Below are 26,848 nucleotides of genomic sequence, written 5' to 3'. Positions count from 1 at the left end.
TGTCGCGAGTTTTTCTTTTTCCATTTGAGTCAAGATCCACAGAAGGGCCACACGCTGTGATTGTTGAAATGTCTATTATGTCTCTTATTCTGTAGCTCTCTTTCTCTCATTTGTTGAAGAAACAGGGTCATTTGTCCTGTAGAGTTTCTTGCAGCTCTGATTTTACTGATTGTATCCCCGTGTGTTGTCTTATATATTCTCCTGTCCTCCTGTTTCCTGTAAACTACTTATTAAATCTAGAGGCTTGATCCAAATAAGATTTGATTTGGTCAGGATGCAAGACCGCTTCATAGGTGTCATTGTGTTCGTCCATCGGGAAGCCCATGTTATCGGGTATCTCTCGTTTTGTGATGTGACAGCTGTTAATGATTAACGTAGATCCATTATTTCATTAGAGGTTGCAGTAAGGTGATACTGTAATTCTGGCATTCCTGTTTCCTTTATTTGTAGGAATACATTCATAAAGAGGAACTCTCACTTATCTGCTATATGTGGTTTACAATTGGTATAGGAAAAGCAGAATATGTGTTTGATTCTTTCCTTTCATTTATTGCTCTTTTAAAAAGTGAGTTGATTTACTAGAATTGTCCAATTGTGACCAGTCGGTTAGCTATTTTGGTTTGCTATCACTGTGAACTCATGGACGTAATGGCACATAAACACCTACAATGCAATTCATCCAGGTGCAGTTTTAACCCTTACTAATGATCCAGTTCTCCCAGCTGTGCAAGTGAGAGCCTCTTGAGGTTGGCCAAGTCCTTTTGACCTGCCCTGTGACAGACAGATGTTCCAGGTTCATCTGGTACATGCTCTGCCCCAGGCCTGGAGTCAACACTCCTCTAAGGAGCTCTGGATACTTTTCATGGAAAATGGTATTTCAAGACCACAATCAGGGTGCCAGAGTGCTCACTGTGCTGAGTTGGTCATTGTTTTTGAGCCTTTACAATAGACAGAGCTAAGAAAAACATCTTCCTTTCTTTCAGATAAAAATACATCGTGAGTTCAAACTGGCATTTCTGACTCAACATCAGGGCTAAAGTTTTTTTTACTTAATTTGGTCTTACATATATCTTCTTTCTCCCATACCAAGAATCCTGGTTCCCAGTGATACTGGGAAGGGTGGCAGTAGAGTATCATATAATTATTCATCTGTTTTATCTCATGGTATATACCCAGCAGTCTCGGAATAACCAACCAGTGCAATCACCACCAGTGTGATAGAGAACAGTTCAGACTTTTGCAGTTCTGTTTGGCTTGGGCTGTTGTCCTTGAGGGACGTACAGTTTGATAGCTGTTTTAAAGCCTTTTGGATTAGTTCCCTCTCTGTGAGTTTATGCCCCAAGCTGTATACATTTAGGCTCATTTGTTTTCTTTTTAGTTCTTAGGGATCTCTTTTAATACAATTACAAAATACAATTATTTTGTAATTATTTAAAATATTGTCACGGTTCCAAAGTCAAATTTAAAAAACAAGATATACTGTATTCAGAAAAGTCTAGTTTTTATCCCAGTCTCCTCCACCCTGTTCTCTCCCTCCCCTTATAAGTAACTATTTTTAAAAGTGTGTGTTTTATCCTTCCATTGTTTGTTTTTCTTAATATAAACAGGTAAGTAGACATATTTATATTCTTCTATTTCTTAGATAAATTGTAATCTATATTTACTTTTTTTTTCAACTTTGCTTTTTTAATTTCCCAAGATATCTGGGAGATAACATCACAGTAGTACCGCAATAATACAGCACAGAGTTGGATTTTGCTTTGCTAACCAATCAATTTTTTTCTTTTAATAGGTGAGTTTAGGCTCATTTAAATTTATTCATATAACTGATAATGCTTGGCCTTGGTTCTGTCATTGTTTTATAGTATATATGTAGGTATAAAAGTCTTTTATATGGATAGTTATTCTCTGTATGTCTGTTTTATTTATTATCTCTCCCCTTTAGTATGTTTTTTCAAGTTTTGCTTATTGCTTTTGTGGTTTTTTTTTTTTTTAAGAGCAACTTAACATTTTTGTCCTGAGGGCTACCATATTCTTTTTTTTTTTTTTCTTTCTTTTAAGGGCTACCATATTCTAATGCCATTATGTAATACCTTAGCCATGCCCCTTTTCACTGTCCATAAGTTCCCTCTGTTTGCATTGTGCTTGTTAAAACACCTTTGGCCAAAGCAGGTCCCATGTCAATCCGAGATTCAAGGGGAGCAGTAAACTCACTGCACCTCTTGATGGGAAGAGCAGAAAAGTCACACTGCAAAAGGTGTACATAAAAAGAAGGAAGACTTTTTGGCCATTTTGCAGTCTGCCACAACTAACATATAATATTTTAATCTTGTCTATTTTTAGTCATTATTTACTGGTTCCCTGCCAATATGAGCAATATTGAAATTAGCTAATAATCTCTTATTTTTCTTGCCTTCCCTGTCCTTTGCATCTGATTTGAGGAAATACCCTTTTACTCGCCATTACTAACTATAAAGAGGGCAGCACATTTTACTCTTCTTGTATGCCTCCCTTATTCTTATGTTTTCTCTTTTAATATCTACATTGTCAGAGCCATCAGCCATATGCACTATACTCTGTCCTTTATAACCATCATTTAATGTTAGTCTTACAGGTAAATATATATTTAATGCTCACTATCAGTACTTATAATGATGTTTCTTCAGCCAGTTTGGTTGTCTGAAGCTTTTTCTCTAGTACATGTTTTAGGAAGTCATGGGAAGAATGCTTCTGGAATTCTTTTTTTCTTTTTTTTAGAATAAATACATAAATAAATTTATGTATTTTTTTTTTGGCTGCGTTGGGTCTTCTTTGCTGCATGTGGGCTTTCTCTAGTTGCGGTGATCGGGGGCTACTCTTCGTTGTGGTGCGCAGGCTTCTCATTGCGGTGGTTTCTCTAGAGCACGGGCTCTAGGCATGCGGGCTTCAGTAGTTGTAGCATGCAGACTCAGTACTTGTGGCACGCAGGCTCAGTAGTTGTGGCGCACGGGCTTAGTTGCTCCACGGCATGTGGGATCTTCCCAGACCAGTGCTCAATCTGCATTGGCAGGTGGATTCTTAACCACTGCGCCACCAGGGAATCCCTCTTTGAGTATTTTACATATGACATTCCATTTTCTTCTGGCTTGAAGTGCTTCTCTCAAAGGCAGTCTGACTTTTTTCCCTTCTAAATGACTTGCTCTTTTCGAACGGATACCCCAAAGATTTTTTGCTTTAAAGTCTACTAGCTTTACTAGGATATGTCTTCAGGCTGGTTGTTTTGAATCAGTTTTCCCAGGTATGTGGTGTGTCCTTTCAGTGTGCAGTATTGCCTCTTTTGTTGTTTTTTGTTTGTTTGTTTTTTTGGTTACTTCAGCAAAGTTGTCATGTCATGAAATTTATTTTACTTACTTATTTATTTATTTATTTATTGCGGTATGCGGGCCTCTCACTTGTGGCCTCTCCCGTTGCGGAGCACAGGCTCCGGACACGCAGGCTCAGTGGCCATGGCTCACGGGCCCAGCCGATCCGCGGTATGTGGGATCCTCCTGGACCGGGGCACAAACCCGTGTCCCCTGCATCGGCAGACGGACTCTCAACCACTGCGCCACCAGGGAAGCCCCTTTACTTATTTATTTTTATAAATTTATTTATTTATTTTTATTTTTGGCTGCGTTGGGTCTTCGTTGCTGCCTGCACACAGGCTTTCTCTAGTTGTGGTGAGCAGGGGCTACTCTTTGTTGCAGTGCATGGGCTTCTCATTGCTGTGGCTTCTCTTGTTGAGGAGCATGGGCTCTAGGCGCGTGGGCTCGGTAGCTGTGGCTAATGGGCTACGTAGTTGTGGCTCGCGTGCTCTAGAGTGCAGGCTCAGTAGTTGTGGCGCACGGGCTTAGTTGCTCCGCAGCATGTGGGATCTTCCCAGACCAGGGCTCGAGCCCACGTCCCCTGCATTGGCAGGTGGATTCTTAACCACTGTGCCAGCAGGGAAGCCCTGTCATGAATTTTAACTTTCAGTATTGTTCTAGTCATTGCATTTGTTTTTGTCCATGAGAACTGCTATTGTATCTGTTTGAATCTTCTTTGCTTGTCTTCTGTCACTTAGTTTCTAATCATTTTTAACCTCTTCGTTTCTTTTTGGTTTAAAATTTTTCCTCTTTTTCATCGTCTCTGTCTCTTAAGTCATGTTGCACCTATTCATTCTTGTATTCTTTCTAATTTAGTCTGCATTTATAAAATGATTTCTTTCATATCGAATTCTTTCTTGAGTTCTAATGTTTTCTTGAGTACCGTCCCCTCATTTCTGAGTATTTCTAGTTCTGATTTTGTTCTCACGTATATTATATCATTCTCTTAAATTTTTACAGTTCATTTCAAAATACTAGGCACAGCTTTCATCCCCTTTGTAGGCATGTCTTTCTGGCATGCTTTCATTGGCCATAGGGATAATTTTTTTGCTTCTTTTTTAATAACTTCCTATGGGATTTGAGCACAATCCTTTTCTGTTACTCATTTTGACTTTTTTTTAAACTATTAAAACCTCTGGAGAAACATTATGTTAGCAATAAAATATTTTCATGTATATGTATTAGAGTTCACTTGTCAGTTCTAGTGATTTAACGGCAATGAAACATACCATAGAATTTGCTACCTGAGATGGGTTAAAGCCAGTTCATGTTTGTACTGGGGACATTGGTTTAAAAAGGAAGTTAACATCTCCAAGTACTTAGGTTCAAGTTTTGTATGAGTTGCTTATGGCTGAGCTGTGAGATACTGGAGCAAGTATATATTTTAGAATTTGACCAACACAATAACAAAGGCAAGTTTGGTTTGAAGAGGCAGTAAGGGACAGGTAAGTGTTGATTTGGGGAGTTTGTAAAGATGCTTTTCTGCGTTTGTTCTGTGGACCACATGGTGTTTTATTACCAATAGAGAAGTTATATGATGAAAACTTAGTTTCCCCTTGGCATCTGTGATAATTAACAGCTTGATCTTATGTAGCTTTTCTGTGCTGTCTCATTTATACAAAACATCATTATCAAGTGCCCACTGTATGCCTGCTCGTTCCAGGCATACTCCTGCTGCAGGCCTTTTCACAAGCTACTTCCCCCACTTGGAATGATCTTTCCCCAGGTATTTAGTGATTCACACTCCCTCACCTCACCTCTGTCACATCATTGCCCCACATTTCTTTGCCTTACCACTCCATTTGAAAGTAACTCTTCCACACCTCCCCCTACTTCTTGCCTTACTGTTCTCCAGAGCACTGTGGTTGTTTGATTTTTCATTTAGTTTGTACACTTCCTCATGTCTGTTTCCCCTTATTAGAATCAGAGGTCCATGATAGATCCCCAGTGCCTAGAACAGTTCCTGACACACACAAGGTTCTCAACAGTTTATCAAATTAGTGCATATATGCTGGGTGCTGAGGATGCAGGGGGTGAGCAACACGTACCCCAACCCCGTGGAGTTTGGAGTCTAGTGGGAGAGGCAGAAATTAGTTTAATAAAGTGTGGAAAGTGCTAGATGAGAGGACAGAACAGGAGAAACAGAGCTAGTCTAGGGGAAGCTTCCCTGAGAAAGAGAGTTTTGAGCTAACAAGTGAAGGAGTAGTGAGTATGAGCTTTGTGGTGGGGAGCAGTCTAGGCAGACGCAGCACCTTTTTCAAAGCCTTATCAGCAAGAGGGAGCAAGGCCAGCGCTGTGAGGGAGTAGGGAAGAGGTGACCGGGCAGCTGGGCAGCTGGGCAGGGCCCCATCAAGCAGGGCCTTAGGCCAAGTTACAGATTTTGTTCTTAGTGAGCTGTCTAAACAGTCATACCAGTCACAGCCACATAGATTGGGTCATAACTCAAGACAGTGTGGTGTATCACAGTATATATGGTATATACAGGATTTTACAGGATATCCAGCAGGGAACTAGAATGATTAATGATGGGACCCATTTGTCATGGCCTACGAATGACTCCCTCATAGCGATTCTGTGAGACCTCAGATAAAATGAATATATATAATAAATAGTCCATATTTGTATTATTTATTAGCAAAGCTACAGTTCTGTAATATTTTTATTTTTAATAGTATATTTGCTGAAGTTCTGAAAGTATGTTTTTAGGTGGTCCTGGAAGAGAAGCATTTATTTTAGTTATAAGAAAAAAAAAAAGGAAAGAAAAAAACTCTTTAAAATGAACAAGATGACTGCTTTTATTGTTAGTTTCACCTGGAAAGGTAAAGTTTTGTAGAAGCGTATGGATAAAAAGAGATATCAGAGACCCTAAGGCAGAGTGCAAAGAGCAGGGCTGTTTGGTGTGCCGTGGCCTCACTTTGATTTCCGGGGCCTGGTTCTTAACGCGCTTAACCGGTGTTGGCCAGTTACTTATCCCGACTTTGCTGAGCCTAGGTTTCCTCCTGTGGAAAACGAAGCTGAAATAGTCCTTTGCTCATCCATCTGTAGAGAGTCAGCAAGCCTCCTCCTCACGGAGACCCCAGTTGCCGGCCTCCCAGGTTGGATGAGGCTCAGTGAGAGGATTGTTGGTACCACACTTGGTGCAGGCCTGGCGCTTAGGAAGTGCTCCACTCCATGGCAGCTCTACCTCCAGCGTGGAAGATAATGTTATTTGTCTTACTGTGTTTTATACACAATTAGTGGCTTTTTAACTTATGCCTTCCAGGAGGAGAAAAGAAAAATCACTTATTTTTAGCTCTTAAAGGCTTTTCAGAATTACTTTTTAGATGCATTTAACCCTCTAAGTACATGGATCTCAACTTGAATCTGTTAAGCCTAATAATTCAGGAGGCAGAAGAGAGCCAAAGATATGTCGTCTCATAGTTTTCTCATGATTTCAGCATGGTGATTCAAACTTACATTATGTGTGATGTATTATTAGCTTCCCTCTCTGACTAGTGTTGGAATTCGTCTGCTGCTTGAGCACTTCCCAAGTAATTTTTTCCTTTTTTAATGAGCCATCAAATAGGATGTGGCTTGGGGTTTTCTCAGCAGTTGGAGTGGATTTCTGTTAATGTGTCTGGACTCTCTTTCCCTCTCCTTTGTGAACAACGGCATTCACTTCTGATCAGGGCATTAGGGGTGTGGGGTGTAGGCTGTGTCCCTAGAACAGGCCAAGCTGTTTCATCCTTGACCTTTAACAGATAATGGAACCTTGGACTTATCATCCTGTGTCAACTCATGGAGATAAGCAAGCTGTGTGCTTTTAGGTTTTGAGCTAGCAGTGAATTTTTAATTTTGTTTTATTTTTTTAAATAAGGGAAGACTAATGTACAATTGACAGGAAATACTTGTATAGATTGGAGATAATAGAAGAGTTAAGAACTTGTCATCTGATTTTTGTGTGTTCTTGGGACTCATAAGAAGGGAAAATGATCCAAAAACTGCCATTTTTTTTTTTTTCCCCTTGGCCATACCGAGTGGCTTGCGGGATCTCAGTTCCCCAACCAGGGGTTGAACCTGGCCCCCCTGCAGTGGAAGTGCAGAGTCCTAACCACTGGACTGCCAGGGAATTCCCTCCAGAAACTACCTTTATTGAGCAACCCGTGATTGGGTGGCATTCAGAACTTTTGACATTGGTGAATTTTTTTTCCCCCCTCTGTGGTTCAGTTCTTTTCTACATTTTCTGCTCTCTGTATAGATTTCTTCTGTCTCTTCTTCTTCCTGGTTTAGCACAGCAGAAGAGCAAGCTTGGCTAGAAGATAAGCATTGTCTGCATAGCAAGTCAAAACACCATGTGCCAGGATGGTGGTAGCTAGATAGTCTGCTGCTGTGTGCTTCTGTGGTTGTCAGTGAAGACCTGGGTTTAAAACTCAGTGACCTGGTATGGTCTTTGGAAAAGCAGAATGACAAATTAAGAAACTAAGTCCAGCTCAAGGTTTGGGTTTCCTTATTTGTCATTTTGATTAAGCAGCTGTTTCCTTTCTCTTTAAGGCCTTGATCATCTTCATATCATACAGATTAATCTTTCTTTTTGTGCTTTAAAAAAGTGAATTTTTATAAAACCTACATAATTTGTGGTTCTATACAGGCACTTAATTATCTCTAAGTAGATCATTTTCCCAGCCTTCATTTTTTTCAAGAATTTGTGAAAATGTTAGAAAAACGCAGTACTGGTTAAGTTGGCTATTGCATATGTATTGATTTAAAAAGCTACCCTGGATGGCAGTTTACAGCTTTAGGAGGATATGTTGTTTCACTTGGTTTTCCTGCAGCCTTTGTTGAAATTTGTTTGGTGAAATTCATTACCCCATACTTTGGAAATGGCCCTGACCTTTTCCTTTTCCTCACAAATGAACACATTCTTTCAACCCTCTGCAGTGTGTTCTCCCTTGTGGGTAGAGTCTTCAGCTGCAGAGATGCTTGAAAAGCCTGCAGCAATGCTGAGCAGGTTAAATTTAATTGCTGGGTGTCTGGGAATCTGTTCTGAAGAGGAATGTTTCCACCATTTGTTTTTGTCATTGTTTTGTTGGGGTGTTTTTGTTTGTCTGTCGACTCTGGGTGAGGATTTAAACTCTTCTCTGAAAGAAAACTGTTAGGAATATGTTAGCATGATAAGTTGTATATCTCAACTCTGGTGAGCTGTGAAACCCATTTCTTAGGGACTAGAAGTAACAAGGACATTTAACCATATTCCTCCTTCTTTACTAAAGAAATACGATGCCAAAATGTTTATTCCTTCAAGAATAGAAAAATATTTACACCCTCCCCCAAGGGTTGGGAAATGCACTTATTCCTATGCAGCAGGATTCTACCTGAAACAGTTGCTTCTGTAGGCTTTTTTTTCCCCTCCAGCTATAAAAATCTCTGTGATTTAATACATTTTGCCCTCACACTTGTGTTAATATTACATATAAAAATGCTTTTCACATACTCTTAGATGTTGGTGATATTTGACCGAGTATTTGAGCTTCATATTTGTGGGTTTTAAACAATAATGATGATGATGATATAAGTTTATCTTTATTATTTGTTATACATTTGATAGCTCTCTTAAGTGATGGATGGGGTATAGTGTTTAAAATTTTGATCCCCCAAATATCTCTTCATAAGAAAACATATTGGAATGGAAAACAGTATGGAGGTTCCTCAAAAAACTAAAAATAGAGTTGCCATATGGTCCACCAACCCCACTCCTGGGCATATACCCAAACAAAACTATAATCCGAAAAGATACATGCACTCCTGTGTTCATAGCAGTACTATTTACAGTGACCAAGACATGGAAACAACCTAAATGGCCATTAATAGGTGAATAAATAAAGATGTGGTACATATATACAGTGGAACATTAGCCATAAAAAAGAATGAAATAACACCATTTACAGTAACATGGATGGATCTAGAGATTATTATGCTAAGCGAAGTAAGTCAGAAAGAGGAAGACAAATATCATGATATCACTTATATATGGAATCTAAAATGCGACACAAATGAACATATCTACGAAACAGAAACAGACATAGAGAACAGACTTGGTTGCCGGGGCCAGGGTGCCGGGGGGGTGGTGGGAAGGAAGGACTGGGAGTTTGGAATTAGCAGTTGCAAACTGTTAATATATTGGATGAATAAACAACAAGGTCCTACTGTATAGCACAGGGAACTATATTCAGTATCCTGTGATAAACCATAATGGAAAAGAATGTGAAAGAGAATGTATATCTGTGTATAACTGAATCACTTTGCTGTACAGCAGAAATTAACAAAGCATTGTAAATCAACTATACTTCAATAAAATTTTTAAAAAATGTATTGGTAATTACACTGTTTTGTCATTTGTGACAACATTTTAAAATAATCTGTTTACTTATAGCCAAAGAAAAAATTACTAAACAATCATGCAGAAAGTCATATTTATTGAATTAAGCTCGCTCTTCCCCTTCTCTCCACGCTCAATTCAGTAACTCTTAAGTGCACTGTTTGTGCTTTCTGTGAGGGAGCAGGGCCAGCTGAATGAGTATTCTAAGATGCAGGCTAGAAGTTGGAGTGCCCATCCATGCAGTGGGCACCTTGTCTGGAAGCCACATCAGGGGCTGATCAGTAAGGTCAAATAAGCAGATCGATACGTTGTTTACAGCTCTTTGGCAGATTGTAGCCTTGTAGGAGAGGTTCCTTTCTCAATGGAGATGGCTGTCTTGAGAGGTCATTGCAGGTAGGTTAAGTCTTCTAAGTGGATTATTTTATTTCTCAGAATAATTTTACTTAATTATTTCAGAATAATTTTATTTATTTATAATTTAGCTTATTCTTTGGAAATTTTGCCTTTTAAAAATTTTACCTTCTGGATTCTCGGAATAATTTTATTATTCTCAGAACGCTTTACTTTCAAGAATAATTTTTAAATTCTATCGAACGTTGAAAGTTGTCAGCTTAAGATGTTGACTTGCCTACATTCAGAAATGATATTGAGATTTTCGTTTAGTGTGTGATAACTCTGTTCTCTTAAGCCTATAGTTAAAAATGAAATGAATTGTGGAATTTTGGTTCAGCCTAGATTAGGATTTTTGAGGTTGAGCTATAGCCAAACACCAAATTAATCAAATAAAATATTGAGACTGCTCTGTCTCAAAGAAAATTTATTTGGTCTTTGCTGGCATCGAATCAAGCCTTTTGAGTATAACATTTTCAGCGTATTAATAATAGTATGCGTCAGCACAAGGAGATCAGCTCGGTGCTTTGTGACCACCTAGAGGGGTGGGATAGGGAGAGTGGGAGGGAGACGCAAGAGGGAGGAGATATGGGGATATATGTATATGTATAGCTGATTCACTTTGTTATAAAGGAGAAACTAACACACCATTGTAAAGCAATTATACTTCAATAAAGATGTTAAAAAATAATAGTATGTGTAAACATATTCATAGCTCATAACCTTCCTCTGTAATTATCAAAAACTTTGCTATCCCACGGTCAGTTAAAAAGTTTTCTTTTTGAACAGGGCTCTCTTTTAATTATTAGAGGACACAGCACTGTGGGACTATGAGCCTGTGTTCCCTGCACTCAGCTTTCAGATGTCTAATCGGGTAACTACAGTAACAAAAATATTCCACTCTGTTGCAAGTCTAAGAATGCCAAATTTTTTGTCTTTTATTTTTAAAAAGTATTTTAAAAAATGAAATGAATACATGTTCATTACAGAAAATTGGAGGGAAACATACACACAAATGAGTTAAAATCACCTAGAAATAATCATCATAACATTCTGTTGGTTTTTTTTTTTTTAGTATTTTGCCTCTTTATTTTATGTGGGTATAATTGTACATGCTTTAATTTTTTCTATTTTTAATAATAGTTGTTGAGAAATTTTCTCAAGTTATTTAAGCTTGTTGGGGAAGGAAACAGTTTCCCTCTACCCTTTCTGGGTTCTTCCAGCTGGTCTAAGAATTAAATTGACACGAGACAGATTAGCAGGAGAAAACAAACTTAATTGCGTACATTCTAGAGGCTCTGTAAGAAACCTGAGACCCTAGGATAAGTTAGGCAGTTGAGGCTTATATGCCTTCTGAGAGGAGGAGAAAGGGGTAGGGGTTTGAGACTTCAAAGGAGGAGGAAGGCAGTTCACATAGAGATGGGAAAATAAATGTTTGGTAAGCAAACATTTTGCTGGGCCCTGCAGAGACAATGGGACACAGACAGGACTGGGGTCTCCAGGCCCTGCTGAGTTCCCCCAACCTCACTTTGCCCATATCTTTGCAGACATCTCTGGCGGTAGTGCTCTTCCTAGATCAGGCCCTTTATCCAAATTCTTTTAGGCAGTTAAAGGAAGAGAAGGGGTTAAAAACAAAGACTTCCTAAGGGTTCTGTTTCTTAAAAATAATCAGCTTAAAATAATCCTCATGCTAAATAGACACATTTTGGGGTGGCAAATTTTGCTCCCCTACAAACTCTATGAAAAAATTTTAACGGGTTCCATTAGTTAAATAAACCATCAAGTTGGTATACCATAATTTACTCAATAATATTCTTATTATAGAATTTTTAGGTGAGTTTTCATTTTTAATGCATTGTTTAATTTTAACAACACTCTTAAACCTCTTTGGGCAGAAGAATTTTGTGTGAAAGGAGGAACTGCAAATGCAAAATTATAAAATCTCTGGAATTTCACTTGGCCTCTGTCTATAACATGATAGAGCCAGAGAATTGGTTTAAAAAAAGAAGTTTAAAAATAAGAATTTCTCATATATTGTCAGGTTGCCCTGTATAAAGGTTATATCAGTTTATAATCCGTACAGTGTTAGGTATTTATCTTTTTAAAACTGTTCTTATCAGCCGTTCTTTTCATTTTATTTTTGGTATTTTCTCTTTTTACTTTGAAAACTTTTAAACCTATAACACTATAGGTAAGACGGCAGCATTTGTTACATTTGCTTTATCTCCCCCTCGCTCTGTACATATACACACACACATGCATCCATAATATATACATATACAAGTATGTATATATGTATTATTATTTTTTTATTGAAGTAAATTTATGATATTGATACGATCTAATGTTTAGGCCATAATAAAATTTCTCCAAATGTCTCAACACTGTCTCTTACAGTTTTTTATTTTATTTTTTGATCCAAGATCAAGTCAAAATCATGTATTGCATTTAGTCATCATAATTCTCTTTTTTTAAACAAGTGTCAAAGATTTTATTCAACTCATTAATTAATGAAAAAACTAATAAGATGTTAAAAGCAATTCAAATGAGAATTTAACACACTAGACAATGTATTTTTACAGTCCTGTGAACAGAAATCATTTGCATAACTAGGGACAGGAAGCGGTTGTATTTCTCTCAATTTTCTACAATTTAACTTCTACAGGTTGTAAAAAAACAAAAACAAACACTGGTATTAGTTTTCCACTGCTGCTGTGACAAATTACCAAAAACTTGGTAGCTTAAAACAACACAAACTGATTATCTTACAGTTTAGTTGGAGTGTCTTACAGTTGGAGGGCAAAAGTCCCAAATTGGTTTCACTTGGCTAAGATCAAGGTGTCAGCAAAGCTGTGTTCCTTCTGGAGGCTGGAGGGGGGAATCCGTTTTTTTTGCTTTTTCTCCACCTTCTTGAGGCCACCCCCATTCTTTGGCTCCTGGTCCCCTTCCTTCATCTTCGAAGTTAGTAGAGTCATCATAGCTCTTTAATCTAGAACAGTTCCCCAGCCTGTTTTTGTTTTTTATAACATTAACACTTTCTGAAGAGTTCAGACCAGGTGTTGTTTTGTGGTGTCCTTCCATTCGGGTTTGTCTGTCTCCTGGGATTACACGTGTCTGACAGGAGGGCTACGTAGGCGATGTCCTCTTAGCACGTCACACTGAGGGACACACACTGTCTATTTGTTCCATTATTACTGATGTTTTGTTTGATAATTTTGTTAAATGGTGGCCTCAGAAATCTCCATTGTAGCTCTCCCCCTTTGTATTAACAAGTATCCTATGGGTAATACTTGTGCAAGGATGCCATTCAGATTTTAGTTTATGTTCTGCAAAGTGCACACTAGAATTATTTTGAGAAGTTTAATTGGTTCGTCTCATTTTGTGTGTTGTGTGCTTTTCTTATTGATTTGTGAGTACACTTTTATTATGATTATTCATTTCTAACATTTAGTAAGCCATTAGTTATTAGCTACTAGACACTGCTCTGAAATCTTCATAACGATTTTATGAAATGCAGGTACCATCTTCCCCCGTCATTTTACAGAAGAAATTGCAGCTTAGGGAGACTAATGCTGGGTTATGTATTTTGCAAATATTTGTCCCAGTTTGTTGTATACGTCTTAGTATAGTCTATTTTGCTACCCCAAAGCTTTACATATTATCATAGTAACAACTATCAATTTATTCTTTTATAGTTTTTGCCTTTGGTGTCCTACTTAGAAGCATTAAGTATTAAATCCATTAGGAATGAGGTTTGCTCAAATGCCATCTTATCAGTAAGTAGGGTTGCCAGATTTTGCCTAAACTAAGCATGGCCCAAATATTGTATGGAATGTACTTATACTAAAAAATGATTTGTTGCTTATCTGAAAATTCAACTTTAACTTGGTGTCCTCTATTTTTATTTGGCAATCCTATCAGTAAGGCTTTCCCTGACCTTTATTTAAAATTGCAACTCCCATCTCGGCACTCCCAGCTTTTCTCTTTCTCCATAGCACTATATATACACAATGTATTTTACTTTTTTGTTTAGTGTCTGCACTCTACCACTGGAATATAAACTCCATGATACCAGGCTTTTTTAAACTTTTAAATGTAGGTTTAACATACATATAGAAAAGTGGACGCGTCGTTAGTATACCACTCAATGAATTACCTCAAAGTGAGCACACCCATATAACCACCCTACAGGAGGGCGAAGATTTTTATTCTCAATGTATTTTCAGTGCCTAAAATAGTACCTGACACGTAGTAGGTAATCAGCAAATACTTGTTGAATGAATCAGTGATGTAGCCTGTGAGGTAGGCATTCAGGTTACTTTTGTCCAAATAACTAGTGAGAGAATTTATTGATTATTTATTGCTTGGTTCTTATCCCCCTGAAAAGTGTAATTTTTGAAGAATTTGAATAGTGCAATTGTTTAGCTGTTCCCCCTACTGTTGAACATTTTGGAGGTTTATGCTTGTGGTTTTATATATATATATATGTTTTTTATCTTTAAACATCTTTGTGCATTAAAAATTAGTCCTCATTTCAGATTGTTTTCATAGACTGGTTTCCTAAAAGAGGAATACTAGGTCAAAGGGTGCGCCCCTCTCATTCAGACAGAACACCCACTGACAGTCAGTGGACCTGTCTGCTGAAGATGGCACATGGAAGGGACCAACACCATCGCCTGTGTTCCCTGCTTCGGAGAACAGCTAGCAGACCAGGTGGCGAGTGCCTGGTCGCTTCCTTGACATCATTCTTCCTGGTTGGTAGGGTGACCAAGATTCCTCGGGTCTGAATGCCAGCTCCTCTCCTTATACTAGTTGCAGGACTTCGGGCAAGTCGTTCAACAGATTGCCGTTTTCTCTAGACAGTGATGGTAGCAGAGCCTACTAGGGTACCATATGGGATGTAGTCTCAGGAGGTGGTAACTGCAGCTCTAGGGGCAGGTGGCCTCTGCTGCTCAAAGCTCACCCAGTCCCTGGTCCAGATCATTTGGTAGATGAGCTGATGGATGCAAGGTGACCACTTCACTTTGGCCGAGAAATACTTGTCAGGTGAATGAGGATCAGGCTGTGAGCTTACAGGACAGGATTCCCACCTTCCCATTATGACCACAGGTATGCAGAGAAAGAGGGGTATTATCACCCCTTTCAGACAGATTGATTTGAACTGTGGGAGCACACCCTCTCAGCTGAGGCTGCCCTCGTCTTTCCTTGCTCATACGTGATACATCCATTTCTGTCACCTTCGCAGGAGAAAATAGATAACTGCATTACCCTTTTCTCACACCGGTCAGCTCTTTCCAGGATTGCTCCTATTCACGAAGAACTAACAGGTCCGTGAGTTTCGTGTGTGCATTGAGAGTATGAGTTGTCTTGTGTAAACCACTCGTGAACATGACATTTACCACCTGGATGCCAAGAAGAGGAGTCAGGGGTTTCTTTCCCCTTTTGGTGCTCTCACTACACCAGAAAGAATGGGTCGTTCATTCAGTTAATATTTATTACAAAGGGCCTCTGTGGGAGGAGGCTATTCTTAAACTCCACAAAGTACCCCTAACACCAAAGGGGAGCAGACAGGATGCTCAAGGGCACCTGGGGGTGCTGTGCAGTAGGGAGAGAGGAGGGGAGCGCATCAGGGAGCGCGAGTTGGCATTTCTCTGCAGTCTCGTGTTTTATTTAAACCATCCTTGCAAATTTGAAAAATTCCACTCTATAATACATCCATTTTATTTTAATATTAAAATGTTTTAAATGACTAGATTAATTATTTAACTTTTCCTCCCTGCTCTCCAGTAAAATCCATGCTCTGGGATGTCAAGCCACAGTTATTCAGTGGCATGTAATCATCGCAAGCCCCAGGCTGCTGCGAAGCAGCGAGAAATAGCTGTGTTAGATACTCTCTCTGGGAGAAATATCAGTGGTGACATAAAGTGACTGGAACATGTTCCTATCTAGAAGGACTAGCTGGGGTCTGTGCGCTCAGAGGATGGGCACAAAGGCCTGGGTTATGTATTCACTCGGTTGCAACTAGAGAAGCATCATAAAATTTTTAAACTTGCATGAATTCAAATGTACTCATTGGGGAAATTATTTTCTCAGTAGTGAGACTGGTTTTGCTTGTCAGTCCACTCAGTGAAAGTGAGTGAGTCGGTGATGAAATGGGAGCTAGGGATCCTGCTTTTCCCACGAGAATATCCATTCTCAAGTTCCGCCTGTCGGGTGACCCCTGCCGATTAGAAATTTAAGTGTGCTCACCCACGTGTGTCTTCAGTAACCTGGTCCTCACATGCAAGCCTGGTGTGCAAGAGGAGAATCAGCGGAGTGCTCTGACACTGGAGGGAAAAACAGCCACATTGGATGCTGGCATGACACCTCCAAAGGGAATTTTCAAGGGTAACTTTGACTAAACGTGGTTTTCACCTTTAGCCTCCCTGCCTGTCTTCTCCACACAGACACACTGTTGCACACATGCTGTTGCAACTCCACCGTGCTAGGTGCTTTCCCTGAAATGACCTGTGGACAGCACCTCAGCTCAAGGACAAGGCAACAGTTGCCCAGAGAGGTGAAGTGGGAGCCCAGTGGTAGGACTTTCCAGCCCCAGAGTGTACACTCATTCCATCGGGCCTTTCTGCTCCTACAGTTGTATTAAAATCTTTTAAATCATGAATTGCTCAAAAAGAAATTTTTTATTTTTAATTTAAATAATCTCAACAGGGAGTTCCCTGGCAGTCCAGTGGATAGGACTCGGCACTTTTACTGCCGTGGCCTGGGTTCAATCCCTGGTCAGGGAAGTAAGATCCTGCAAGCCACACGGTACAGCCAAAAAAAAACCCAACGGCATTTAGTCCAGACTTGCAGAGAACCAAGTTACAGGGTCTGCCTGTGCTTTTTTTGGCGACAGCAGTGAATCCCGGCTGCGCTCTGGCCTGAGCTGGAGAAGAGCGGGCCGAGATTGGAGTGAATTTTGCACCACGTCCGTGACTTTCAGGCTGCACTCAGATAGCTGTTCCCCATGTGTGTGTCAGCCCCAGGGTGGGCTTGTGGGGCAAGTGTGCGCCTGGATCTTGGGAGAAGGCGTTTCGCGGCATTCCAGCTGCCCTCTGGGGATTCTCACTGCTCCTGCTTTAGTAAAATGTGGCAGGTTGCCTGGCAACCCCCAGCTGGTGGGGATTTTTTTCTACCTACTTTAGGAAAAAGCCCTCTATCAGCTCTTGGCTGACTACTCAGGGTGGAGTAGGAGATAAACTTGGCTCTGCAAGCCGACTTTCTCCTTTATTTTTCACACCTCTGCGTATATCTTAACATTCGCGCTCTCCTCTGTTCTCATTTGTCTATCATTTGAAGGTAGAAGCTGGACAGTTTGCCTCCCAAATCAAGTCCTGAGGGGGATTGGTTACCGAAAACATGTTCTTTTTTTACATTAGTCAAAATTGTTTCATTTGTGAGTCAGACCCGTGGACTGTTGCACTGAGTGTGTTGTATATAGCCATGCACCTCCGTGCTGCTGATTTGGTTTTGACAGAAGGATCCAGTTGTAGCCTTAGAAGGAAGCGTGGCTTGTGCATTTCCTGTTGGTGAAGGCCTCTAACTGCTGCCCTAACCTGGTGCGGGACCAGTCTGTCTGTGAGTGCCCTGCAGAAACGTGGTTTGTAGAGCTTTGCAGCTCTGTCCCATGCAAGTTGCTGTCAGATACTCATATTTTTTCTTCATTGAAATCATAGCATAATGCTATGCAAAGGCAGGATAAGTAAATTCATTCATTAAACTTAAGTTTACATGCTTTAAAATGAGACTTTACTTATGTTAGAGGCATTAGATGTGGGACTGCAGAGTTATCATTTAAAGGGTGATAATATTTTTCTAGGGAAAAATAAAAGTAGAGAGTACTTTAAAATCCCTGAACGCTCCGTTATCAATCAGAAAGCATTCTGTGTTCTGCTCTACCGATACATGACCTTCAAAAGTTATTTTTCAGTTTCCTAATTTGTGTTAAGCATTTTGATGTTGTCGGAAGCTCTTGAGCCTTTGGGAATTTTAAGATGTAATGTTATAAAATACACCCCAGGTCCCCGGTCCTTGGCCTGTTAGGAACCGGGTGGCACAGCAGGAGGTGAGCGGTGGGCAAGTGAGCCAAGCTTCATCTGCCGCTCCCCATGGCTCCCCATGGCTCCCCATCGCTCGCATCACTGCCTGAACCATACCCCCCACCCCGCCCCCGTCCGTGGAAAAATTGTCTTCCACGAAACCAGCCCCTGGTGCCAGAAATGTTGGGGACCACTGCTTTAAAGTGTAGCAGTATAACAACACTTGCCACTGTATTCAGTTTCTTTTTTCATGTAAGTGTTTTAAAATGTAACACTTGACTCTTGTTTTCTAACCAGTCGATTTTCCATTGGATGTCCAAAACACACAAAAAGATCTACATTTACTTCTCCTTAGGATGTAGAAAACAAAATGACTGTTCAGAACAATGTAGAGATCTTAACAACTTCAGACAGGAAAGTTGACCAATGCCAGTATCAATTAAAAAAGAAAATCTGCCTTATTCTCCTGCTGGCACAATATTTCACAGGTTCTTTAAATGTTCAGGAGTGGTGAAAAACTTGTTACTTCTCTGAATTTGGGGAGTTGCCATCTTCTAAAAGCACTTCCTCACCGAATGGGAGAAGCTCACTCTCTGGCCGCCTCTCGGGCAGGCATGCTCTCCCCTCCCCCTTCCTCTCCCCATCCCTCTATTCGTCCCTCTCTCTCCTGTCTTTCCATCCCGCAGTCTCCTGTGTATGTATGTGCTTGACACTGAGCTACTTCAGCTGCTTTTGGCAGCTTAACATGCTTGTGTCAGACCCGAATGCTGCCTGTAGGTCTGACCACTGATGATGGCAGCGACCACCTCCCATAACAGGGAGACAGACTTAAGGATGAAGAAAATAAAGAGGTGGATTAGTCTTCTTAAACTCCTAAAGCCCATAGGGAAATGGTTTGGTGACTTAAAAGGAGAAAAATAATACAAGTGTAGAATGAATGTGTTAAAAGCCAAGATGGGGTGGGACTTTAAAAACCAAAGTAATTCTTACTCAGTTTTGTGCTGCCCCTTTGGCCTGTTTGGTGATCTGTAGGGTTTTACTGTGTGGTCTACAGACAGAACCCACCAGTGAAATAAATTAGCTGCTGGGCACATAGTGTCAGCAAAGGCAAAGAGTAAAACTGATGTGGAAAATAAGGCTAGCTTCGTCATTCTTTATTTCCTCATTGGAGAAGCTTGTGATTCTTTCTGTATACGTTTCTGAAGTCAGACATTGCCGGTTATAACAAATACTTTGCATTGTCCCAAGGCAACCTGTGGTCTGAAGAGCAGATTTCATTGCTTTTGTTATGAATCGATTCTCTCTCCATAGAGGCTGGACACAGTGCCAGTGAGGCTCCATGCAGGCACCAAGGAGGCTGGCCTGAGTGTTAAAGGAGGTTGTGTTGGCATTTTTTTCCTCACCTTTTTGGTGGTAACAGATCACATGCGGGGTGTCCTGGAGACGCTGAAGAGGCGAGTCACGTTTGATGCAGATTTCAGGAGGTTCTGCATCTCTAGATGGATTGCAGGGGTGGGGAGCGGGGAAGAGAACAAGGCAGGACTAGGAAGAGGGCTCTTTTCATAGGTAGCATCTTGGTGCCATCCTGAGAACCCTGAGAGGTTCTAGATTGGTAGCGTGGCAGAGAAGGGTTAACGAGAACCATAGACGGAGTTGTCTATATGGACAGTTTATATGGAATTTCTGTGACTCCTTACTAGGTTGCGAGAGGCCAGTTTGCTTCTGGGGACTGATACCCTCCTTCCCAGGGGTAATGACTCACCCTGCAGGTAAGATAGCTCAGCCCTGCCTGGCTGATAAAGGCCTGTCATTCTCATTCTCTCCCCAGGCCCCCTCCTTCCCTCCTGGGTTTCACTTGGTTAATGAATAAGCCTAGTCATGAGCTGTAAGTAAATTCTTTTATCAAATGAAAACCACATCAAAACATCCACAGAGAGACATTTAATGAAAGTGTAAATATTGCAGTACAGCATCTCCCGTATCTGGTTGGCTTATACACAAACAGACTTTAAGCTTTTCACCTATTGAAACCTTTAAGTCTGAAAATATGCTGCTCTGTGAGGCTTTCTGTAAACATGGTCTTGGGACGTGGAGAAAAGTTGGTGCATTTATGTGTTATCACAATAGCACTAATATTGTGGCAGATTTAATGCTTCATAAACAGCTCAAACTGCCAAGGTTAACAGTCCAAAAGTGTGGTGTTGGTGTGTGTGGGGACATTTATATTTGGTGTATATTCGTGTCTGGCATCTGAAACATCGCTCACGAGAACCAGTGAACCCTTCTTAACTCTGACTGCAGACCCGGCCACTACCTCGAGCCAGCAGTTCAGTTTACACACTGGCTCTGGTTGGTGAATAGGTTGTGTCCTAAAAGTTCTTTTGTTGACTAACCTTTTAGAACACAAAGCGCATTGTGGCACAGAAATGCCACTTTGAATGGTGGGTGTCAGTGAGCTGTGGCTTGTTTCAAACTTCGAGTCATGGCCCATCAGTGGGTCAGAAAATCAGTGCTAGTTGACGCCAGAATAAAAAAGAAGAGAGAAAAGAAACAGAATAGGAAACATCAGAGTGGGTTGCCTAGAAAAGATAGGTCTTGTTTGGTGACACTGTTGCAACTTAAAACCTACTGGACACTGTATGCCTTTAGAGCGCGAAAGGTACCCGTGTAGGGGGAGGTTGTATCAGCAGTGGGTTAAATCTGGCCACTTTCCACTGTCCAGCACTGTGATGTCAGGCAAGGGGCTTAACCCATCTGGGTCTCTGTTTTGTCATACTCAAAATAGGGTTGTTTTGTAGAGGTACGATTAGAGATGAAAGAGTGTATGTTAGGATTAATATATTAGGATATCATAGAACATAACGGTAATATATTAGGATTAGAGCTAATACAGCATCTGGTGCATGGCAGCCTGTCTGTAAACCATGATTATTATTTATTTGTACTCCTTTGTGGTATATGTAGACCTTAAAGATACTGTCATAAAATAGTATAACTAAAACATGTACTGTTTAGTCTTCCCTAGAGTATAATTTATTCAGTGTTCCTGACATTTAGGATCTGCCATTTCACACATTCTAGGAGGAGATCTTTGATTTTACTTTAAATTATTCCTGTGTAGTTGAGACATCAATCTTAATTTTTTCCCATGAAGTGTGAAGAATGTTGCAAATTGCCTTAGGTCTTTCAGCTGTCTGTCAAGTTCGTCAATACCATTAAGTATGGAATTGCTTCCCAGCTCCCTATTGTAAGTTGTGTGTTTTCGTCTTTATTTAAAAAACAAAAAAAGGTATTCTCTGTCTTTTTCTTAAAGTGACTCTCAATTCTAAACTTTTTGGAACTCCATCTGCTCCTGTTTGACTCCATCATAAGATCATTCTTACCTCCTGAACATCACTACCCCATCTTTTAAGGAGCTGTGTCAGCATTTATGAAAACCTTTTTTTGTCTGGCTTGGGTTTAGAGCAGCAGCTGTGTTGACAGCTTTGAGGGGCAGGTTAAAAGTGTCGTCGGAAGCCTGGCATCAAAGTCAGGGAGGTGAGGATTCAAATCCAGCTCTGCCAGTCCATTATCTTGGCCCTCTGCAGGTTACTCAACCTCTCTCAGCCTCTGTTCCCGTGTCTGTAAAAACAAGAGGTCCTGCCCACCTTGTGGGGTTGCTTTGAGGAGAAAAAGAGCACGGGTGGATTGGTAACTTTGCCTAGAAGGCCGCTGTCTCCAGCTGGGTCCTCGTAAGTCACAACTCCACAGCCTTTTCTGCCCTTCCTGTCCTCCCGGCCTCAGCTCTGGGGCTCTCGGGAAGACCCACTCCCTTTACCCAAAAACAGCCAACTTCCGGGTGGGGCTTCCTACCCCAGATTCATCGAGCTCTGCACCTGCTCCTCCCTTCTCTCGGAAGTGGGGTCCCCACGTGTGCTCTGGGCCCCGTTTCCTCTCCAGGCCTTTCGATGTCCCTTATCCTCAGGCCCACCTGCTGCTTCTTCCAACAGTGAGAAAACCTGCTGAATCTAATCCATCTTTTCAAAAGGACTCCTAGAACCCAGTTCCCTTTGCTCCCCGTGACTTCTTTCCTTTTACAAATTCCAGTGGTCTGGATTCATCACCCTAGCCATCGTGCCCTCTCATTTAGCCAAGGTCCCCGGTGACCTCCGTGCCATAAAGCCCCGGAGCCCCTGTCTCCTCTTGCGTGGTTGCTCAGTACATTGACCCACCCTTCCTTCCTGGGCTCCACAGCCCGAGACTTTCTAAGTTAGTCCCCTCCTCTTGGGCCCACAGCGTCCCAGGCTCCCCTGCCTGCTCCTCCCCGTCTGTAAGGTGATTAAATGTTTGCTGTTCCTCAGAGTTCCACTAGGACTTCTTTTCTTACTCCACGCCTTCTCCATTCCCATTCCTGTTTTCCCCTTCAGTTGCAGTGATCTTGTAGGAACACACATCAGATCACACTCGCACCCTCCTGGTGACTAAAACCCCACGGTGGCTCCCTGTGCACTTAGCCGGAGCCCTGGGGGCGTGTCCATCATTCCGGCTTCACCTCAGGTCCTCCCCGCTCCCTCTTTAGTCTCCACTGTTAAGGTCGTGTTTCAGTTCCTCAGTCAAGACTGTGTCTCCTCACTCAGATAGGTCACTCGGTGTTCCTTCTGCCTGGAACACGCTTCCCTACCCCCAGTGTCTTTGACACTGTCTGCTCTCCCAGCCTTCGGTCTCAGGAAAGGCTGAATGTCTTTTCCATAGGGAAACGGTCCCTGTGTCCTGGGCTTGACAAGCTAGCTCCCGCTGGAAACTCCAGAGCGCTTTTCTAACCCTCAGCACACGTGTGGGGCTCTGTGCCCTGTCCTTCCCTCCTGGCGAATACAAGGACCAGGTCTCTGATTCAGCCCCAGTTGCCCATGCATAGAAGATGGTGTGTTTGTTCATGAATGAATGGATAGATGAATAAATGAACAAGTGAGAATTTCATACATTAGCGTCTGTGTTCACAAACAGGTGGAAGGGTGAATAAATGAACAAGCAAGAACTAAATACATTTGTTTGTAAAGCAGTCAGCACAGCTCTTATATATAGTAAGTACTCAATAAATGGTAGCTTTATTTCTTCTTAATCGACTTTTCAGCTGGGAACCATGAAAAGAAAAAAAAAAAAAAACACCCAGGCTGGTTAATGCGAGCAGTGCTCCTTGGTGACACCCTTCAGTAAAAGTGGAGGCAGGTGGCAGAGGCCGTGGGAGCGAGAGCTTAAGCAGCAGCTTCTTTCCCACAGTCAACCTCGTGCTCTTCCTCATGCTGAAATCATCATTTCTCACCTCGATTCCTGCCTCCCTAGTGCTCCCCTACCAATCCTTTCTGTTCCTTTCCTCCTCCTCTAGATTGTAAGCTTATTCCGGGCAGGGACCATCTCTTCCCTTCCTCCACGCGCCGGTGCCCAGCACAGTACCTGGAGCCAGTGTTTGTGGAATGAATGAATGAGATGCACGTTTCAGAAGCGGACTATGGTGTTGCCAGGAGAGTTAGTGAAAATTAATTGACTAAGTTTGGTCTTAGTTCAATTTTTAAAAATTATAGTTCAGACTTTTTGATTTTATACTTGTCCAGTATGGTTGACGTATCGGTTCCTGTATTTTCCACATTTTTGCGTGGGAAAGACCCCAGTTCTAAATGATAGCAGTATCGCGTGAGCTTTGCAGACTCAGGTCTGTGAGGCCCCCCTCACTTCTCGCCCCCCAGTGTGTGATGAGCTATACAGCTCGCTGAATCTGTTTCACTGTAGAATATCTTATGTGGCTTAGACACCATTCTTTTAGTCTGAACCGTTTGTTTTGTGATCTAACAGCCACAGCCTCATTACTTAGGCCCCTACCGTGTGCCAAGTCCTGTGCTGAGAGCTCTGTGTATGTACTCTCTGCCCTTCCTAATAGCTTTCTGAGGTCGGTAGATATGCCTGTTTTATGGATAAAGAAAGGGAAGCCCAGGGAGGCAGGTGACTTGCCTCAGGCAAGTTAAAATTGGGGGCAGGATTTGAACCTAGGCCACTGTGGCCTTGGAACCTGTGGTTTTCCCATTTGACTTCGTTGCCTCCCTTTGTGTAGATTTTAAGTAAATGTCACCATGTCTACACGTCAGCCTTTGTCCAGTTTGTGGAGAGTGTTTTCTTCTCCACATCTTTAGCTTTTTTTTTTTTCTGCTACACCACATGGCTTGTGGGATTTTAGTTCCCCAACCAGGGATCGAACCTGGGCCCTCGGCAGTGAGAGTGTGGAGCCCTAACCACTGGACCGCCAGGGAATTCCCATCCACTTCCTTGGCCTTAATTAGAGACTCTGAGGTGAAATGAGGTGTGGGAGCCGTGAGCAGAATGAGGGGGTGACGTGGAGAGGGCATGGAGTCGTAGGCGTGACTTGTATGTGGCGGAACCAGGATGGGACCCACTTCCTCTCCGGGCGCCTGTTGAGTTTGCTCTGGTCCTTATCCGTCACAGGACTCACAGCACCTGCCCGCACGGTACCAACCACCCAGTGCCGGGGGGTACGAGCCTGGTTCTGTGAACGCTCAGCTGGCCTTGCTCTCACACTCTGCCCTTCACATCTTTCTAAGCATCGTGGCCTGAGCTTGCTCCCTTGGCCTTAGTGCATTTCATTTCCTGAGTGTCTCCTGCATGTCAGGTGCTGTGATAGAGGCTTGGGGAAAGCAGAAGTGAATGAACCCATTTCCCTTCTGCCTCTTACTCCATTATTTCCGCTGTGCTCTTTACAGTGTTTGGATCTCTTTCATGTGCCTTAGTTTTCACTCTTTAGCCTTACTACTTTATTTTTTTATTTCTATTTATTTTTTTGGCTGTGGTGCAAGGCTTGTGGTATCTTAGTTCCCCGACCAGGGATCAAACCCAGGCCCTCAGCAGTGAAAGTGCAGAGTCCTAACCACTGGACCGCCAGGGAATTCCCTAGCCTTAGTACTGTACAAACAAACAACCAAGCAACCCTTTATTGGGTAAGTATGCAATGTACGAAGAGCAAGGGACAAGGAATCACAAGCCCTGGGTCCTGACCATGTGCCCGGGGCAGGTGCATTGGCCTCGCCGAGTCTGCTGTCAAGGGCCGTTGCCATTTCTTTCCCAGCGTTGCTGTGAGGCTCAGGTGTGGCAGTGTGCACAGACTGCTCCTGCCCAGGGGAGCCTGCCCTTCAGAGTCAGAGCCAGCTCTTGTTTCCAGCCCAGGACTCTTCATCTGCTGAACCACCCTTCCTCATGGAATTTTTCACTGAAGATGTTGTGAATATGTATCCTGGTTCTGGCTTTCTTCTCTTGAGTAGAAACAAGCTGACAGCAGGTACAAAAGCTGTGTTTCTTCCCTCCTTCCACAATGTCCGATGAAATTCCTGCCAAAGTACCATGGTAGAGCCCAGGCGCTACACGGATGAATAAGCTAAGGTCCCTTCCCTCCAAGAGCGCCTGGGTAAACGTGGGGAAAGAGTCAGCGTTGAAGTGAGGGCTGGACCAAGCTAAAGGCCCTGACGTCCTCTAGCAGGTTTGCACTTTATCTTGAAGACTCTGCAGGGTTTTACAGAAGAGGATGGACTGGCAAGGGTAAAATAGGGCTGTTGTCTCCTGGGCGGGCTCGCCCGCTCTCACCTCTTGGGCACCCTGGAAATAGCTGTACTGCACGTGCTTCTGACAGACCACTGATTCCTGTGTGCACCTTAGTATCCACCTAGTTCTTTGTGTGGGTTGAGGGGAGGTACACCCAAGATCAGTTTTTTTGAACACAGGCAAATGTTCTTAGTGACCATTATTAGGGTTGAGTGTTTTTGTAAAGTTAGTTCTCCCGTGGAATCTGAGATAAAACCCTCCATTCTCTCTCTGGTAAAAGTCAGAAAATGGTCATGCTGTTGAAAACCCAGAGTTGATCAAATTATATGGAATATGAGAAAACTTCTGAATCTGGTATGTTCACATGTAAATAAGCAAGCAAACACAAAGCGATGTTTGGTGCCCTCCTGGTGTGGGGTGAAAACCCAGAATGAGGGCACAGTGGTGCAGGGCCCCAGGCTGGCGGCTGAGGGAGGGGTCAGGAGAGGTCATGAAGGGTGTCAGAAGTGGGCACCGTAGAGCATTAAAGCACACGTTGGTGGGTAGGGTGTAGGGTTTGTGTCTGCAAAGCTGGCAGAGGCCACTGTCAGCACACGTCACTTCGGGTGGGCGGTTAACATACCAGGTTATCACGGAGAGATTCCTTCTGCTTTTTTCATAACTGTTGTATGGAGAGGTGGACAGACTCTGAGTCTCTTGCAGACAGAGGCATTTGCCTGTGTTAACTCTAAATGACACGGTCTGGGATGCTTCCAGTGCACATGGTGTCATGAAAAGAATGTAGCTTTGGTTTGGATCCCAACACTTGTCATCTTTGAGACCTTGAAATAGTCACTTCTTCTGAGCTTCAGTGTCCTTATCTACAGAGACAGGATAATCCTTACAGGATTTTTCCATACCTGGCAGAATAAGTAACCAATAAATATTTCTCTTTCTTGTAACCATTGGATTGATAAGCATTATAGGTAATTCCCTTAGAAACTGACTGAGAACCTGAAGTTGGCTGAGGGTAGCCACTGCAGAAAATGCGGGACTAACGGTGTGTGACTGCTTCTGAAGTTTCC

General features: G+C 42.1%; 1 protein-coding gene and 1 non-coding gene across 5 annotated transcripts in view; both read left to right on the top strand.

Annotated features, from left to right (window-relative positions):
* PARN (poly(A)-specific ribonuclease) overlaps positions 1-26,848 on the top strand; it is a 168,412-nt gene that overhangs the window by 82,928 nt on the left and 58,636 nt on the right. The gene's annotated exons all lie outside the window — the stretch shown is intronic.
* On the top strand, positions 16,842-16,913 carry TRNAK-UUU (transfer RNA lysine (anticodon UUU)). The gene has a single exon. It is a non-coding gene; the product is annotated as a tRNA-Lys (tRNA).

The sequence above is a fragment of the Lagenorhynchus albirostris genome, chromosome 15, assembly GCF_949774975.1.
Source record: "Lagenorhynchus albirostris chromosome 15, mLagAlb1.1, whole genome shotgun sequence".
Lineage (NCBI taxonomy): Eukaryota > Metazoa > Chordata > Mammalia > Artiodactyla > Delphinidae > Lagenorhynchus > Lagenorhynchus albirostris.
Note: the sequence above shows the minus strand (reverse complement) of the source record. Positions and strands in the feature narration are given on the sequence as shown.